Source organism: Hemibagrus wyckioides, linkage group LG14, assembly GCF_019097595.1.
Source record: "Hemibagrus wyckioides isolate EC202008001 linkage group LG14, SWU_Hwy_1.0, whole genome shotgun sequence".
NCBI classification, from domain to species: Eukaryota; Metazoa; Chordata; class Actinopteri; order Siluriformes; family Bagridae; genus Hemibagrus; species Hemibagrus wyckioides.
The window spans coordinates 23,267,900-23,287,209 of record NC_080723.1 but is presented as its reverse complement, the minus strand read 5'-3'; the positions used below and the strand labels follow the sequence as shown (position 1 = coordinate 23,287,209).

Genomic DNA, 19,310 nt, shown 5'->3' with positions numbered 1-19,310 from the left:
ACAGCGCTGAATCCTAACCTGCTGGGGACTCCATACCTCACTAGACTTTCCTCATAATCACATTTACATTACATAACGACAGATTCTCTTCTAATCACAGACACGTTTATAAACAGAACCCGTTTTTTACAACCACAGACAAGATTTTTTTTTTAAATCATAACCAGACACATGACTTTAAACCAAAACTGTAGATTTTTTATAAACACATTTAACATAACCATTTTTTTGTATTTTCTTATTGTTTTTTTTAGCAGACAGAATTTACCACAGCCTATCTATCTATCTATCTATCTATCTATCTATCTATCTATCTATCTATCTATCTATCTATCTATTTTTTTTATTTTTAACAGAACTACAAACATGTTTTACCACAACAAATGGTTTTGTTTCGTTTTTGTTTTGTTTTTTTTAGCGGACAGGATTTAGGATTTAGTCAGTTTATTTATTTTATTTATTTGTTTGTTTGTTGACTAGAAATACAGCCAGGATTTACCATAACCTTTATATATATATATATATATGTATACAGTGTATTCCGTATATATATATATATATATATATATATATATATATATATATATATATATATATATATATGGAATACACAATACACTGAATATACAGAACACTCTATTTATTTATTTATTTTTGTTTGTTTGTTGACTAGAAATACAGACAGGATTTACCATAACCTTTTTTGTTTTGTTATTTCCTCGTCATAAGAACAGTCATGTCTCCTTCCCTGCTGCAGGTTTCAGACTGACCACAAAGTTTCAACATAAACACTTACAGCTTTCATGACTTTAAGACAATCTGCGTGAACACCTGAAATTCCGAGCAGCCGATTTTCCATGTTTTGCTGGAAGTATTCCGGGTCAGTTTATTGATGAAGCTATCAGACTCTCTACTGACTCATAACACACACAGTGTAGAGTCACGGGTGTGGTGATGTTCAGGATTTTCCCGAATTCCTGCTCTCTCTGCAATCACTTAACCTTCTACAGCAGTGTTTCCCAAAGCCAGTCCTCAGGAACTTCACACACTTCACATTTCTGCTGTGTCTCAGCTCTTGGTGGAGGAAAACCGCAGCACAGAATACTCACTGAAGGTCATGTGGGAATTGAGAGAGGGAAAACCTGGACTCCCTCAGGACTGGTCTGGTGAAGACTGCTCTGGGAATTTAGCATTAATAAAAAATATGAGGAAATGCTGTTCTCTAAACACACACACACACACACTGTTCAACTTACAGACTTATAACTGGATATGTAAATCAGGAGGTATCTGGTTAAACTGGCCTCCAGCTCCCACATCACCTGCACCGAGGTGTTCTGTCTGGACTGGTTTGGGTCCACAATCGGTCAGTGGTCATGATAAAGAAAAAAATAACGGTAGGGTTTTTTTCTGGAAACTGACAGAGCTGAGAGTGAGGCTAAAAATAATCTGGGGTTATTGCAGGTAATAAACTGGCTGTGATTATAAAGAAACAAGCTGTTTGTGGTTAAACAAATAAAAAAATAAACAAACAAACAAATAAATAAATAAAAACCTTTCTGTGTTTATGATGAAAATTTGTTTAATGGTAATAAATGTATGTGGATAAAAATGTCTGTGGTTATGATAAAGTATTTATGGTTAAAGAACTGCCAGAGGATACATCTGTATGGTTAAAGGTTATGATGAAGGACTGTCTGAGGTTATGGTGCTGCGGCTTAAAAAAACAAAAACATTAATAAAATAAAAATGGTTATGGTTTGGAAAAAAAACAGTGTCTGTGGCAATGGGTTAAAAAACTGGCTGTGTTTAAGGTAATAAAATGGTGTGATTATGAAAAAAAAAAAAAATAATAATAATAAAGGTGTCTGTTGTTATAGTTTTAAACAAATGTGAAGTCTTTGTGATTATGGTGGAAAAAAGATGCCTGAGATTATAGTTAAAACATGTCTGTTACTAATAAATAAATAAATAAATAACTATATATACACTACCAGTCAAAACTCTGGACACACCTTTTAATTCAATGTTTTTTGTTTAGGGATTTATTTTCTACATTCTAGAACAATACTGGAGATTTCAAAACTACAAAATAACACACATGGCCTTCAGTAATCCATATGTAATGACAACAAAAACCAGTCATTTGTTATTTTAAGACACGAAGGTCAGGTGTTCTGGAATAGTTCTTGCAAGAACAGTATTGTCAAGTGCATTTGCAAAACCCATCAAGCACCATGATGAAACTGGCTCACATGAAGACCATCCCAGTAAAGCAAGACCAAAACTGACCTCTGCTGCAGAGGAGAAGTTCATTTAGAGTTACCAGCCTCAGAAATCACCAATTAACAGCACCTCAGATTAGAGGCGTTATGAAGGCTTTACAGAGCATCAGTAGCAGACATATCTCAATATCAACTGTTCAAAGGACATTATTGTGGATTTCGGCCGCCTTCAGCATTGTGTTACAATGTAGAAAGAAATAAACATCAGGAAAGACCATGGAATTAGAAGGTGTGTCCAAACTTTTGACTGGTAGTGTATATGCATAGATAGATAGATGGATGGATGGATGGATGGATGGATGGATGGATAGATAGATAGATAGATAGATAGATAGATAGATAGATAGATAGATAGATAGATAGATAGATAGATAGATAGATAGATAGACAGACAGACAGACAGACAGACAGATAGATAGATAGATAGATATAATGTGCTGATAATTATATATATAAGAATATAGCCACTTTATTAAAAGTAGACATAAAAATCTAAACTAATTTCTTAATTTGCAAACGTTCTAATATGTGAGACACACACATATAAATCATGTCCACTTTATGGCCTATTATACTCTGTGTACTATTTTTGTTAACCCCTGACCACCTGACCATCAGACTGACATCAGGACGATTACTGATCTCACTAACGATCACAGATCCTCCAGCATCTAGTGGAAGCCTTACTAAAAGAGTGGAAAAGAGCAAGAAGAGAGGAATAAATGCTGAATGCCATGTTCAACAAGCTAAATACGAGTGTGATGATACACTCATCCTGTGTGCCTTTAATAGCTGTGCAGGAATGTCATTAAGGTACACAATTGGACTCCAAGGAACACTGGTGTACCTTCAAGGGTGCATTTGTACCATCTGTAGCTTGGGGAAAAACAATATGCCTGTGCAGAACTTTTCTGATTGTCTATCAGTCCTGTAGAGACACGGCTGCAGTACAACTGGACTCAATGTTTTAATGAAAGGTTTGTTTAATTGTGGTGTAATATATCGTATATCTGATACGCTAAACCCATCAGGAAGTGAATGTTGAACGCTGGTGTACTAATTGAGTTTGTCCATGTCAGAATCAGCTCGCTAGCATCAGCAGTCTTTCTGTTTCACTCTCCTGGGACTGAGAACGTAATGGACATGTCAGTAGAAATTCCACACAACCTGCCGTCGCTGCAATATTCAAAACGCTTGTTTAAATTCCGGAATATTTTTTATGTCAAGGATGTAAATGCCAAGGACATGGAGGAAAATGCCACCAGACTTTCCTCTGGTGATCCTTCGGTTCTCTGCAAGACATGACCTGAAAGTATGTGTGTGTGTGTGTGTGTGTGTGTGCGTGTGTTTTCATACAAATGTCTGCATTCATTAGACTGCATGAGGCAGCATGAAGTGGGTCCAGGAAGAAGGAAATAATTAAATATAGATAATATTCAAATGCATTTGACATTTACTGTTCATGTAGAAACATCTCCTACTTACAGTCTCTCTCAGTGGATAGTTCTTTTTGTCAACAGTCACAAGTAGCTACAGTAGATTATAACAGTATAACCACAGGTACGTAAGCTGTAACTACAGACAGTCTGTATCCTAAACACAGTTTCGCCTTAACTACAGACAGCCTATTTTTTATAATCTAATGACACCCCATACCTTGACAGCTTTTTTATTTTATTTTAATCACACACCAAAACTACAGACAACTTTTTAAAACTAATCACACACCTTAACTACAGGCAGCCTTTCCTTTAACCACAGGCTCTATCAACTGACCAAACTGACCAGTAGATAACAGATTGTTGATTTTGCATGTGTGTGTGTGTGTGTGTGTGTGTGTGTGTGTGTGTGCTGTTCCTCTCACTGTTTTCTTATTCACTGGTTTCTAATCAGCTACACTGTGTTCTCTGGGGGCCTTACATCAGATATTGCAGGGAAAGTCACTGTAACTGGAAAATGGTCTGATTAAGTGAATCAGCGGAGAAGCCGATGCTCCAGGCTACTCATTACACCATACACACATTAAAATCACAAAATCTCCTGCTCCTGAGTTTATTTAGTCAAGCTACTTTAGTGGCTTCAAAGCTAACAACGTTTAAGAAAATGAGCTTACGATTAGCATTAGAACAAAAACCCAGCAGTGAGAAATGATTACAGAAGATTTTATCATTAGCTAGCAAAGTAATAGCATCATGAACATACAGTACTTTCAACAACAACACTATTAACCCAGAACACACAACATCACTAGGCTGCAACCTCTACACAAGAGCATTAGCATTATACCACAACAGAGCATGTTAGCACTAGCGCAACAGTTTTAGCATCACACCGTAACAACATGTGGAATTATTAGCCAGCAACAATACATCAATAACCCAAAAGATGATATCATCATTAGACCACAACACTACAGAACTAGCATTAGACCACAACACTACAGAACTAGCATTAGACCACAACACTACAGAACTAGCATTAGACCACAACACTACAGAACTAGCATTAGACCACAACACTACAGAACTAGCATTAGACCACAACACTACAGAACTAGCATTAGACCACAACACTACAGAACTAGCATTAGACCACAACACTACAGAACTAGCATTAGACCACAACACTACAGAACTAGCATTAGACCACAACACAACACTACAGAACTAGCATTAGACCACAACACTACAGAACTAGCATTAGACCACAACACTACAGAACTAGCATTAGACCACAACACTACAGAACTAGCATTAGACCACAACACAACACTACAGAACTAGCATTAGACCACAACACAACACTACAGAACTAGCATTAGACCACAACACAACACTACAGAACTAGCATTAGACCACAACACTACAGAACTAGCATTAGACCACAACACTACAGAACTAGCATTAGACCACAACACTACAGAACTAGCATTAGACCACAACACTACAGAACTAGCATTAGACCACAACACTACAGAACTAGCATTAGACCACAACACTACAGAACTAGCATTAGACCACAACACTACAGAACTAGCATTAGACCACAACACAACACTACAGAACTAGCATTAGACCACAACACTACACTACAGAACTAGCATTAGACCACAACACTACAGAACTAGCATTAGACCACAACACTACAGAACTAGCATTAGACCACAACACTACAGAACTAGCATTAGACCACAACACAACACTACAGAACTAGCATTAGACCACAACACTACAGAACTAGCATTAGACCACAACACAACACTACAGAACTAGCATTAGACCACAACACTACAGAACTAGCATTAGACCACAACACTACAGAACTAGCATTAGACCACAACACAATGCTACAGAACTAGCATTAGACCACAACACTACAGAACTAGCATTAGACCACAACACAACACTACAGAACTAGCATTAGACCACAACACTACACTACAGAACTAGCATTAGACCACAACACAACACTACAGAACTAGCATTAGACCACAACACAACACTACAGAACTAGCATTAGACCACAACACAACACTACAGAACTAGCATTAGACCACAACACAACACTACAGAACTAGCATTAGACCACAACACTACAGAACTAGCATTAGACCACAACACTACAGAACTAGCATTAGACCACAACACAATGCTACAGAACTAGCATTAGACCACAACACTACAGAACTAGCATTAGACCACAACACAACACTACAGAACTAGCATTAGACCACAACACTACAGAACTAGCATTAGACCACAACACTACACTACAGAACTAGCATTAGACCACAACACAACACTACAGAACTAGCATTAGACCACAACACAACACTACAGAACTAGCATTAGACCACAACACTACAGAACTAGCATTAGACCACAACACTACAGAACTAGCATTAGACCACAACACTACAGAACTAGCATTAGACCACAACACAATGCTACAGAACTAGCATTAGACCACAACACTACAGAACTAGCATTAGACCACAACACTACACTACAGAACTAGCATTAGACCACAACACTACAGAACTAGCATTAGACCACAACACAACACTACAGAACTAGCATTAGACCACAACACTACAGAACTAGCATTAGACCACAACACTACAGAACTAGCATTAGACCACAACACAACACTACAGAACTAGCATTAGACCACAACACTACAGAACTAGCATTAGACCACAACACAACACTACAGAACTAGCATTAGACCACAACACTACAGAACTAGCATTAGACCACAACACAACACTACAGAACTAGCATTAGACCACAACACTACAGAACTAGCATTAGACCACAACACAACACTACAGAACTAGCATTAGACCACAACACAACACTACAGAACTAGCATTAGACCACAACACTACAGAACTAGCATTAGACCACAACACAACACTACAGAACTAGCATTAGACCACAACACTACAGAACTAGCATTAGACCACAACACTACACTACAGAACTAGCATTAGACCACAACACTACAGAACTAGCATTAGACCACAACACTACACTACAGAACTAGCATTAGACCACAACACTACAGAACTAGCATTAGACCACAACACTACAGAACTAGCATTAGACCACAACACTACAGAACTAGCATTAGACCACAACACTACAGAACTAGCATTAGACCACAACACTACAGAACTAGCATTAGACCACAACACTACACTACAGAACTAGCATTAGACCACAACACTACAGAACTAGCATTAGACCACAACACAACACTACAGAACTAGCATTAGACCACAACACAACACTACAGAACTAGCATTAGACCACAACACAACACTACAGAACTAGCATTAGACCACAACACAACACTACAGAACTAGCATTAGACCACAACACAACACTACAGAACTAGCATTAGACCACAACACAACACTACAGAACTAGCATTAGACCACAACACAACACTACAGAACTAGCATTAGACCACAACACAACACTACAGAACTAGCATTAGACCACAACACAACACTACAGAACTAGCATTAAAACACAACACTACAGAACTAGCATTAGACCACAACACTACAGAACTAGCATTAGACCACAACACAACACTACAGAACTAGCATTAGACCACAACACTACAGAACTAGCATTAGACCACAACACAACACTACAGAACTAGCATTAGACCACAACACTACAGAACTAGCATTAGACCACAACACTACACTACAGAACTAGCATTAGACCACAACACAACACTACAGAACTAGCATTAGACCACAACACAACACTACAGAACTAGCATTAAAACACCACACTGCATCATTAGCAGTATTAGCCTTAATCAGCACAAAAGAATTAGCACAATATGCTATGAGCTTTGCTAATGTTCTGCTTGTATGCTAACATTGCTGTATATCTCTAGGTTAGGCTACAGCATTAGCATTTACATATGCTATAGATAACGCCAAAGGGGAATTACATTAAGCTGAAACCAAAAAAATAAATAAATAAATAAATGCTATCAGCTAATTAGCAATCTGATTTTGTGGAGTAACTCTCATGCTAGGAATTAGCTCATTTTGGAATCCTGAGCCAATTAAAAGGACAAGATGAATGCTACATCCTCGTGTAAACGTCCTGTGAGTGTAAGGTGTGTGAACTGATCGCTAAACCCTCAGCGTCACACTGTTCATCTTCTCTTCCTCTACTCTAAATCCCTGAACACACACTCCTGTTGTGTGTGTTATGTGTGTTATTGCTCCCCACAGTACTGCCTGTAGTTTATTCATCATCAGTGTGTGTGTGTGTATGTGAGTGTGTGACAGACAAGTGGTCCGATCTACACAATGTCCCATACCCATTGTTAAGATTTTATGCAATACATACACAATCTGTTCTACATATAACATGACACATGTTAGGATATGTGATGTGGAAGCTAACACGTCTACACAATTACACAGTCCAGACAAATCACATATGTGTGATAAATTAAACCCACATGATAGTAAATAAATCATGCATAAAGATTCACATGAAGTAAATGAATCATGCATAAAGAATCATGTGAAGTAAATAAATCATGCATAAAGATTCACATGAAGTAAATGAATCATGCATAAAGAATCATGTGAAGTAAATGAATCATGCATAAAGAATCATGTGAAGTAAATGAATCATGCATAAAGATTCATGTAAAAGTAAATGAATCACGCATAAAGATTCACGTGAAGTAAATGAATCATGCATATGAATAATGTGATGTAAATGAATCATGCATAAAGATTCATGTGAAGTAAAGAATCATGCATATTAAACATATAAAGTAAATGAATCATTCGTTTACTTCACATGAATCATGTGAAGTAAACGAAACATGCACACGAATCATGTGAAGTAAATGAATCATGCATAACGAATCATGTGAAGTAAATTAATCACTCATAACGAATCATGTGAAATAAATGAATCATACACATGAATCATGTGAAGTAAATTAATCTCTCATTAAGAATCATGCGAATTAAATGAATTATGCATAACGAATCATGTGAAGTAAATGAATCATGCATAACAAATCATGTGAAATAAATGAATCATACCCATGAATCATGTGAAACAAAAAGAATCATGCATAAAGATTCACGTGGAAGTAAATGAATCATGCATATGAATCTTGGGAAGTAAATGAATCATGCATAAAGATTCACATGAAGTAAATGAATCATGTATTTGAATCACATGAAGTAAATGAATCATGCATAAATATTCACGTGAAGTAAATGAATCAAGCATAAAGATTCACGTGAAGTCAATGAATCATGCATATGAATCATGTGAAGTAAATGACTCATGCATAAAGATTCACATGAAGTAAATGAATCATGCATTTGAATCACATGAAGTAAATGAATCATGCATAAATATTCACGTGAAGTAAATGAATCAAGCATAAAGATTCACGTGAAGTCAATGAATCATGCATATGAATCATGTGAAGTAAATGAATCACACATAAAGATTCACGTGAAGTAAATGAATCACATATAAAGATTCATGTAAAGTAAATGAATCATGCATATGAATCCTGTGAAGAAATTAAATCACACGGAAATATTCACGTGAAGTAAATGAATCGTGCATATGAATCATGTGAAGTAAATGAATCATGCATATAAATCATATGAAGTAAATGAATCATGCACATGAATCATGTGAATTAAATAAATCACACATAACAAATCACGTGAGTTAAATGACTCATGCACTAAGAATCACTTGAAATAAATGAATCATTTGTAAAAAACTGAATGAATCGTGTGGTGAAAAACTCATATATGACAATATTATGTACAAAATGCATTATTATAAGCTGCATGATAGAACATACTGTATGATACTTCTGTGAAATACAGAACGGTGTGTGTGTGTGTGTGCTTCTATGTATGCTAAATTATCCATGATGTACGCTTTTATAGTATATAGTCTACAATCCTATATGTGTAAGACACTTTACAATACATGGTGTGTGTGTGTGTGTGTGTGTAATGTCAAGATGTATATAATGCTTATGAATACATGATATGTATGTATATATGTACATAGCTCTATATATGATATGATGATGTTTATATATGTGTGTGTGTGTGTGTGTGTGTGTATATACTACAATATGTATGGTCCTTATAAGTATAATAACATATGCATGCTATCTGACAGAGGTGTGCATGTACCCGAGACAGGTAAAAGATCCCAGTATGATTTGGATGATAAAAAGGGGGCGTGATAATGTTTAATGTCTGATGCATATGTACGATATCAGATCATATAGATGTGATTGGATATCAGATACGCTCATGATATTGATGTGTAAATGATTCTATATATGATTACATATCACACACACACACACACAGTACGCCTGTCTATTTAATCTGCATGTATATATAATATTTAATGTGTATTATATGTACATGATATGAGTAAGCTATATGTGTAATAAACAGTAATAAACATATGTTGAGGTATATGCATGGTAAAGATATAAGTTTATAGAGCTAAGTTATAGGATGTAAATAGAAATGGACCTGGTAGAGATAAATGAATCCATTATACTAGGCTGAAACTTCAAATATAGATCGCCCCTATATATGTGCATGGCATACAGAAGCACGCGCCATGTAACACACAGTGCACTACACGCGCGCGGGTAAACAACACAGCGGCACGCCGATCGTCTCGCGCTACCCATTCTCATAATGATCTCGTTAATATCATCCGTAATGTCTCACCTGTGCCGCGAGACCCCGCTCCGGTCCACACCACTCCCGGTTCTGTTCCGGTTCTGTCCGCTCCTAGGGCATTAAGATGGAGTAGGTATAGCGCCCGTGTGCATGTGTGTGTGTGTGTGTGAGAGAGAGAGATCAGATTTCCGTTCACCGGAGGAATAAAAGCGCGGCTTCACCGCGCCACTGCCGCCGCCACTGCTGCTGCTGTCGCTGTTGTCATGGTTACGCACAATTCAGTCGCAGCACGGGACTGCGGCGCGTGCTGAACGCCAGCGGGAACGCGCTTCAGCTGTCGACGTGAACGCGCTTTATGCTACAAGGGAGAGAGAGAGAGAGAGAGAGAGAGAGAATTAAGAGTAAGTGTTGCTGTCATTCTCTCTCTCTCTCTCTCTCTCTCTCTCTCTCTCTCTCTCTCTCTCTTTATGTATGTATCTCTATCCCTCTGTGTGTGTGTGTGTGTCCTTGAGAGCTCGAGGTGAATGTTAATTTATGGCAGGTAAAGAAAGACGGATTGTACTACACAATAATAATAATAATAATAATAATAATAATAATAATAATAATAATAATTAAACAATATATAATTATATGAAATTATGCACTAATAAAATACAATAAAACATAAATATTCACTAAGTATATTATTATTTACAGTTTTGTGTCATTTTAATTAAATTTGAATTTGAATTTAATCAAGTTCTTTTAGATTCTGTGTATATTTTAGAATACACAGAAAACAGGAGTAGGTTATACTGCAAGTTTGGAGTAAGTTGAGGAACTGTAACTTGTTGACACGGGTCACGTGTCGTGTTACGTGTCCTGTAAGACTATTATTATAAATATGCTCGAAGATTAAATCTGAAGTCTGTGCACAGGATGTAGACAGTGACCATCAGACCAGGCTGTCAATGGAAATGTAGTGAAAATATTGCACTATGCGCACTGCGTATCTTTCTCTCTCTCTCTCTCTCTCTCTCTCTCTCTCTCTCTCTCCAGGTCACTGTGTCCTCTCTGTTTATTATCAAGACAGATCTAATGCAGGCAAAACAAACCCAGCTGTACACCTCACATGTTCTGCTGTTCCTGTTCTCGTGCACTCACTGTAAACTCGTGGTCATGATGAAGCCATCAGGTGCTTACACAAAGCTCAGACAATTTCATGTGTATGTCATACTTAATGACTAGATTTACTTTACTGATAGAAGCATAGAAATTATTCCTTTGTAGGAAAAAAAGGGAAAATGTTTACTAAAGGTTTCATATTCCATATGATTTTATACACAATGTTTCCACATAATATAACATCAAAGACACACCCATGTCTAAATATTCTATAACATCAAAGACACACCCATGTCTAAATATTCTATAACATCAAAGACACACCCATGTCTAAATATTCTATAACATCAAAGACACACCCATGTCTAAATATTCTATAACATCAAAGACACACCCATGTTTAAAATATTCTATAACATCAAAGACACACCTATGTTTAAAATATTCTATAACATCAAAGACACACCCATGTCTAATTATTCTATAACATCAAAGACACACCTATGTTTAAAATATTCTATAACATCAAAGACACACCCATGTTTAAAATATTCTATAACATCAAAGACACACCTATGTTTAAAATATTCTATAACATCAAAGACACACCCATGTCTAAGTATTCTATAACATCAAAGACACACCCATGTTTAAAATATTCTATAACATCAAAGACACACCCATGTCTAAATATTCTATAACATCAAAGACACACCCATGTCTAAATATTCTATAACATCAAAGACACACCTATGTTTAAAATATTCTATAACATCAAAGACACACCTATGTTTAAAATATTCTATAACATCAAAGACACACCCATGTCTAATTATTCTATAACATCAAAGACACACCTATGTTTGAAATATTCTATAACATCAAAGACACACCTATGTTTAAAATATTCTATAACATCAAAGACAAACCTATGTTTAAAATATTCTATAACATCAAAGACACACCTATGTTTAAAATATTCTATAACATCAAAGACACACCTATGTTTAAAATATTCTATAACATCAAAGACACACCCATGTCTAATTATTCTATAACATCAAAGACACACCTATGTTTAAAATATTCTATAACATCAAAGACACACCTATGTTTAAAATATTCTATAACATCAAAGACACGCCCATGTTTAAAATATTCTATAACATCAAATACACACCTATGTTTAAAATATTCTATAACATCAAAGACACACCCATGTTTAAAATATTCTATAACATCAAAGATACACCCATGTCTAAATATTCTATAACATCAAAGACACACCCATGTTTAAATATTCTATAACATCAAAGACACACCTATGTTTAAAATATTCTATAACATCAAAGACACACCCATGTCTAATTATTCTATAACATCAAAGACACACCCATGTTTAAAATATTCTATAACATCAAAGACACACCTATGTTTAAAATATTCTATAACATCAAAGACACACCTATGTTTAAAATATTCTATAACATCAAAGACACACCTATGTTTAAAATATTCTATAACATCAAAGACACACCTATGTTTAAAATATTCTATAACATCAAAGACACGCCCATGTTTAAAATATTCTATAACATCAAAGACACACCCATGTTTAAAATATTCTATAACATCAAAGACACACCCATGTTTAAAATATTCTATAACATCAAAGACACACCCATGTTTAAAATATTCTATAACATCAAAGACACACCCAATTTTCCTTATTCTATAATATCAAAGACACACCCATGTCTAAATATTCTATAACATCAAAGACACACACGTCTAAATATTCTATAACATCAAAGACACACCTATGTTTAAAATATTCTATAACATCAAAGACACACCTATGTTTAAAATATTCTATAACATCAAAGACACACCCATGTCTAAGTATTCTATAACATCAAAGACACACCCATGTCTAAATATTCTATAACATCAAAGACACACCCATGTTTAAAATATTCTATAACATCAAAGACACACCCATGTCTAAATATTCTATAACATCAAAGACACACCTATGTTTAAAATATTCTATAACATCAAAGACACACCCATGTTTAAAATATTCTATAACATCAAAGATACACCCATGTCTAAATATTCTATAACATCAAAGACACACCCATGTTTAAATATTCTATAACATCAAAGACACACCTATGTTTAAAATATTCTATAACATCAAAGACACACCCATGTCTAATTATTCTATAACATCAAAGACACACCCATGTTTAAAATATTCTATAACATCAAAGACACACCTATGTTTAAAATATTCTATAACATCAAAGACACACCTATGTTTAAAATATTCTATAATATCAAAGACACACCTATGTTTAAAATATTCTATAACATCAAAGACACGCCCATGTTTAAAATATTCTATAACATCAAAGACACACCTATGTTTAAAATATTCTATAACATCAAAGACACACCCATGTTTAAAATATTCTATAACATCAAAGACACACCCATGTTTAAAATATTCTATAACATCAAAGACACACCCAATTTTCCTTATTCTATAATATCAAAGACACACCCATGTCTAAATATTCTATAACATCAAAGACACACACGTCTAAATATTCTATAACATCAAAGACACACCTATGTTTAAAATATTCTATAACATCAAAGACACACCTATGTTTAAAATATTCTATAACATCAAAGACACACCCATGTCTAAGTATTCTATAACATCAAAGACACACCCATGTCTAAATATTCTATAACATCAAAGACACACCCATGTTTAAAATATTCTATAACATCAAAGACACACCTATGTTTAAAATATTCTATAACATCAAAGACACACCCATGTCTAAATATTCTATAACATCAAAGACACACCTATGTTTAAAATATTCTATAACATCAAAGACACACCCATGTCTAAATATTCTGTAACATCAAAAGACACACCCATGTCTAATTATTCTATAACATCAAAGACACACCTATGTTTAAAATATTCTATAACATCAAAGACACACCTATGTTTAAAATATTCTATAACATCAAAGACACGCCCATGTTTAAAATATTCTATAACATCAAAGACACACCTATGTTTAAAATATTCTATAACATCAAAGACACACCCATGTTTAAAATATTCTATAACATCAAAGACACACCCATGTTTAAAATATTCTATAACATCAAAGACACGCCCATGTTTAAAATATTCTATAACATCAAAGACACACCCAATTTTCCTTATTCTATAATATCAAAGACACACCCAATTTTCCTTATTCTATAATATCAAAGACACACCCATGTCTAAATATTCTATAACATCAAAGACACACCCATGTTTTATGTAGTACTGTATAACACCAAATAGGTACCAATGTTCCCATATTCTATAACATCAAAGACACCCCCAAATTTCCATATGTTATAACTTCAATGACATAACTATACTTTATTACACCAATACCCCCCCACCATGTTTCCATATACTATAACATCAAGAACACACCCACATTTCAAAATACTGTAATAACAAGTGGGCGGCATGGTGGCTTAGTGGTGTGCACGTTTGCCTCACCCCTCCAGCGTCCTGGGTTTGAGTCTCACTCTCCCTCCCTGTGTGTGTGGAGTTTTGATGTTCTCCCCGTGCTTGGTGGGTTTCCTCCGGGTGCTCCCGTTTCCTCCCACAGTCCAAAGACATGCTTCTAGGCTGACTGGAGTCTCTAAATTGCCTGTAGTGTGTGTGTGCCCTGCTATGGGTTGGTACTCTCTCCAGGGTGTATCCTGCCTTGATACCCGATGACGCCTGGGATAGGCACAGGCTCCCTGTGACCCGAGGATAGATCGGATAAGCGGTACAGACAATGAAATTAAATTTAAAAAAAATAATAACAGGTACATGATTATGTTTCTATATACTATTACAGTAAATACATGCCCATGTTTCTATAATGACACCCTTATTTCTATATTCTATAAAAACAAATCACACACCCATGTTTTTATATTATCATACACTATCACAGCAGTGACACGCCCATGTTTCCATATTCTATAACATCAATGACATCACCATTGTTTATATAGTGTAACATTAAACATCTTCTCTTAAAACATTAATAACACACCCATATTCCTACATTCTATAACACAGACACACACTGTTTTTATATAGTATAACATTAAACACACACACACACACACACACAGAAAACAGCTTGTGAGGTTTAATCCCATGACTGGAGATTTCAACACTTAATGATTATGTTTCCTCTGTCTCTCTCTCTCTGTCTCACTCTCTCTCTCACTCTCTCTCTGTCTCTCTCTCTCTCTCTCTCTCTCTCTCTCTCTCTCTCTCTCTTTCTCTCTCTCTCACTCTCTTCATCTCTCCCTGTCTGTCTCTGTCTGTCTGTCTCTCTGTCTGTCTCTCTCTCTCTCTCACTCTCTTCATCTCTGTCTGTCTGTATCTGTCTGTCTCTCTCTCTCTCTCTCTCTCTCTCTCTCTCTTTACCATATACACACATGGTAAAAAAACATATTTACTCTAATGTCTAGATGGGATTAGTTTTGGCTTCCTTTATCTTCATCTCTCTCCGATTGTGACAGTTATTTTATAGTCTTCTGATAATTTGGTGAACTCTCCTAGACAGAGGCACAACTCCAGTCTATCTTCATTTTCTGTCGTTTGTATTTCGAATAATGACGTGTGTATTTTTAGTGTATCGAATAACTCGTATCTCTTATCTTTCCTCTCAAGGTTACGCTGTGGCTCTGTGTAATGTTATTGTCTGTCGTTTGTTGGGGAAATTTCATTTCCCTGATGATTTATGGTACTCTGTTTGGTGTGTGTGTGTGTGTGTGTGTGGTCGATCAGTTTTTTGAAGATGTTTCTACACTTTTAATGGGGTAAATGAGCAGATTTTTATTTTGATTTTTTTTTAATATTGTAGTACATTTTCTTTCTTCTCTAGTCCATTCAGATCCTTGTGAACGTTTCCATATTCACTGATCTTCAGATCCAGATGGTGTCCAATCAGCTATAACATTAAAACCACTAATAAATGAAGTGAGAAACTTTGATTATCTCGTGAGCAGTCAGTTCTGGAAGCTGATGTATTGGAAGCAGGAAAAATGGGTAAAAAGCAGAAGAACTGATGGCAGGAAGCCTTTGTTATCACCACACATACATTACAGCACAGGAACTTGGGGTCAGAGCACAGGGGCAGCTTAGAAACAGTGCCTCCTGGAGCAGGAACGGTTAAGGGCCTTGCTCAGTTGCCCAACAGTGGAGCTTAGGGCTTGAACCCCAATCCTCTGATCAACAAACCAGAGCCTTAACCACTTGAACCACCATGGATTCAGTGTAAGAATCAAAATGACTTTGACTGGGGACAGATTGTAGTGTCTGTAACCTTGACTCTCTGTCTACCTTTAAATCTAGACTCAAGTCTCACCTGTTTAAGCTTGCTTACTCTTCTTAAATCGTACTTGCCCTCTCACACAGTCACAGTCTTCTGTATTTTTTTTTGTTATATTTGCTTGTTTTTTGTCATATTGTTTCTATGTGCTTTGTTTTGTAACTCATTGTTTGGTGTCCTTGGGTTTTGAGAAAGGCGCCTATAAATAAAATGTATTATTATTATTATTATTATTATAGACAACTGGGTCAGATCTCTAGAGCTTCTCCAAAACATCAGGTCTAGGTGTGTTCCTGGTATGCAGTGTTTAGTTTTTCCAAGGAAAAGTGCTCCAAGGAAGAACAAGTTGAAGCCATGACTGGCTCATGAGTGTCCAAGGCTCACTGACATACATGAGTTGAGAAGGCTGGTCTGTTTGGTCCGATCCGACAGAACAGCTGCTGAAAAAGTGGCTCTGAAAGAAAGGAGTCAGATCCAGCTGCGTATGGAGATCTGTAGCTGCAGGATATCAGCCATGCAGACTCCTAGAGGTGTTGACTTGACCTCCAAATTCAACAGATCTCAATCTGATCAAGTTTCTGTAGGACGTGCTGGACAATCCAGTCTGATCCATAGAGGCTCCACCTCATAACTTACAGGACATAAAGGATCTGCTGCTAAAGTCTCGCCTCCAGAAACCACAGCACACCTTCAGAGGTCTTGTGGAGTCCATGCCTCGACGAGTCAGAGCTGTTCTGCTATCACATGGAGAACAGATCAGAACTTTCATTTCACACTTCTTCCAATTAACCCAACCTGTCCCATGTGCTTTGTTCTCCTCAGCGTCTCTTTACCTCACATCTAAAAGCCTTTAATGTTCCTCTCGCCTTTAGCATGTGAATCATCTGCACTTCCTGTGTGGCATGTTTGATCCGTCCTCACACCCACTGCAGGGAAAACAGCTCTCTGTGATTGTCAGGATGATAAATGAGCCTGTCAGAAGATCATCCTGGGATTAAAGATATCTAATTGCAGACATGTGAAGATGGAGATGTAGGAACATGTTAAACAGGTGTGCTTAAACTCTTCCCATAAACTATCAATTACATCGCCGTTGATGTGACAGGAGACAGAACGCCGTGCCTCTGGGGGACTGGGGAACGCTGGGAGCATTGCAGCATAAATTTATCACGGACACACTCGCACTCACATGCAGATGAGAACACACACACACACACACACAATGTGTCTTCTCAAGTCATAATTTTACAATTACAGAAAATTTTTTAACACTCTTGCTGATTTTTTTTATGAATAAATAAAGCAGTTCTTCTTTACTTTAGAGACTACTGATTATTATTATTATTTTTTACTTATTTATTTAGTCCTTTTTTAGATTTTCTGCCTTGTTTATAATTTTAAATGTTAGTTTTTTTCCTGTTTTTTTCTCTACATTCTCCAATATATCTCCTTCACCTATTGTACTTAGACTTTTACTTTACACACATGCTAGGTGATTAGCTCTGTCTCAATAAAATCATTTCCTTCTCTCATGACCTTAGAACATCATGAATACCTGGTAATACCATGTAGTCTAACAAAATGCTCCTTGAGTCTTCCAGACCTTCAGGACCTTTATCACCAAGGTACTGAGAGAAATGCTGAATCATTTCATAATCATATACTGTGTATTAACTACATTCTGTTTTAATCTCTCTACATCTCTTCACTCGATCTTCAACTACTAAAGAAACTCACATACAATCTTCATCAACCAGCCGTTTCCTTCTTAGGATCTGATCTATACTAGAAGGATGAGAAGAAACGTTAAGCTTCAGCCCACAACCAAAAACATCTACTGAAGGTTGAAGAGACTACCACACCGTCTTTGAACTGCCGCTGCATCAGTCAAGTGCTGAGTCTATAAATGAACTCAGAAACTACTCTGACCTGTTAGTTCCTCAGGAGCTCTTGGTTGCACAATTGCATCTGAATATAAACTGCTAAAGAAAGGACATTATTTCCTGTCCAGTGTCACCCAAATGAGGATGAGGTTCCCTTCTGAGCCTGGTTCCTCTGAAGGTTTCTTCCTCATAGCATCTCAGGGAGTTTTTCCTCACCACCGTCACCTTAGGCTTCTCATTAGGGATAAATGTTAGAGATAAACTAATATTTTACTTCTGTAAAGCTGCTTTGAGACCCTGGGTTGTTAATGGGAAGGTCAGGATTAAAGCCCTGCTGTGCTGCCACTGTCGGGCCCTGGAC

The 19,310-nt window shown here is 36.3% G+C and overlaps 1 protein-coding gene across 2 annotated transcripts in view; it reads right to left on the bottom strand.

Moving 5' to 3' along the window:
* fam135b (family with sequence similarity 135 member B) overlaps positions 1–10,850 on the bottom strand; it is a 73,858-nt gene extending 63,008 nt beyond the window's left edge. Inside the window, exon 1 of one of the 2 annotated variants that reach the window (XM_058408590.1) lies at positions 10,576–10,850. The gene's annotated coding sequence lies outside the window, so the exon portion shown is untranslated. The remainder of the gene's footprint in view (positions 1–10,575) is intronic. The other variant, XM_058408588.1, reaches the window with a different exon arrangement.
* Positions 10,851–19,310: the final 8,460 nt, after the last annotated feature.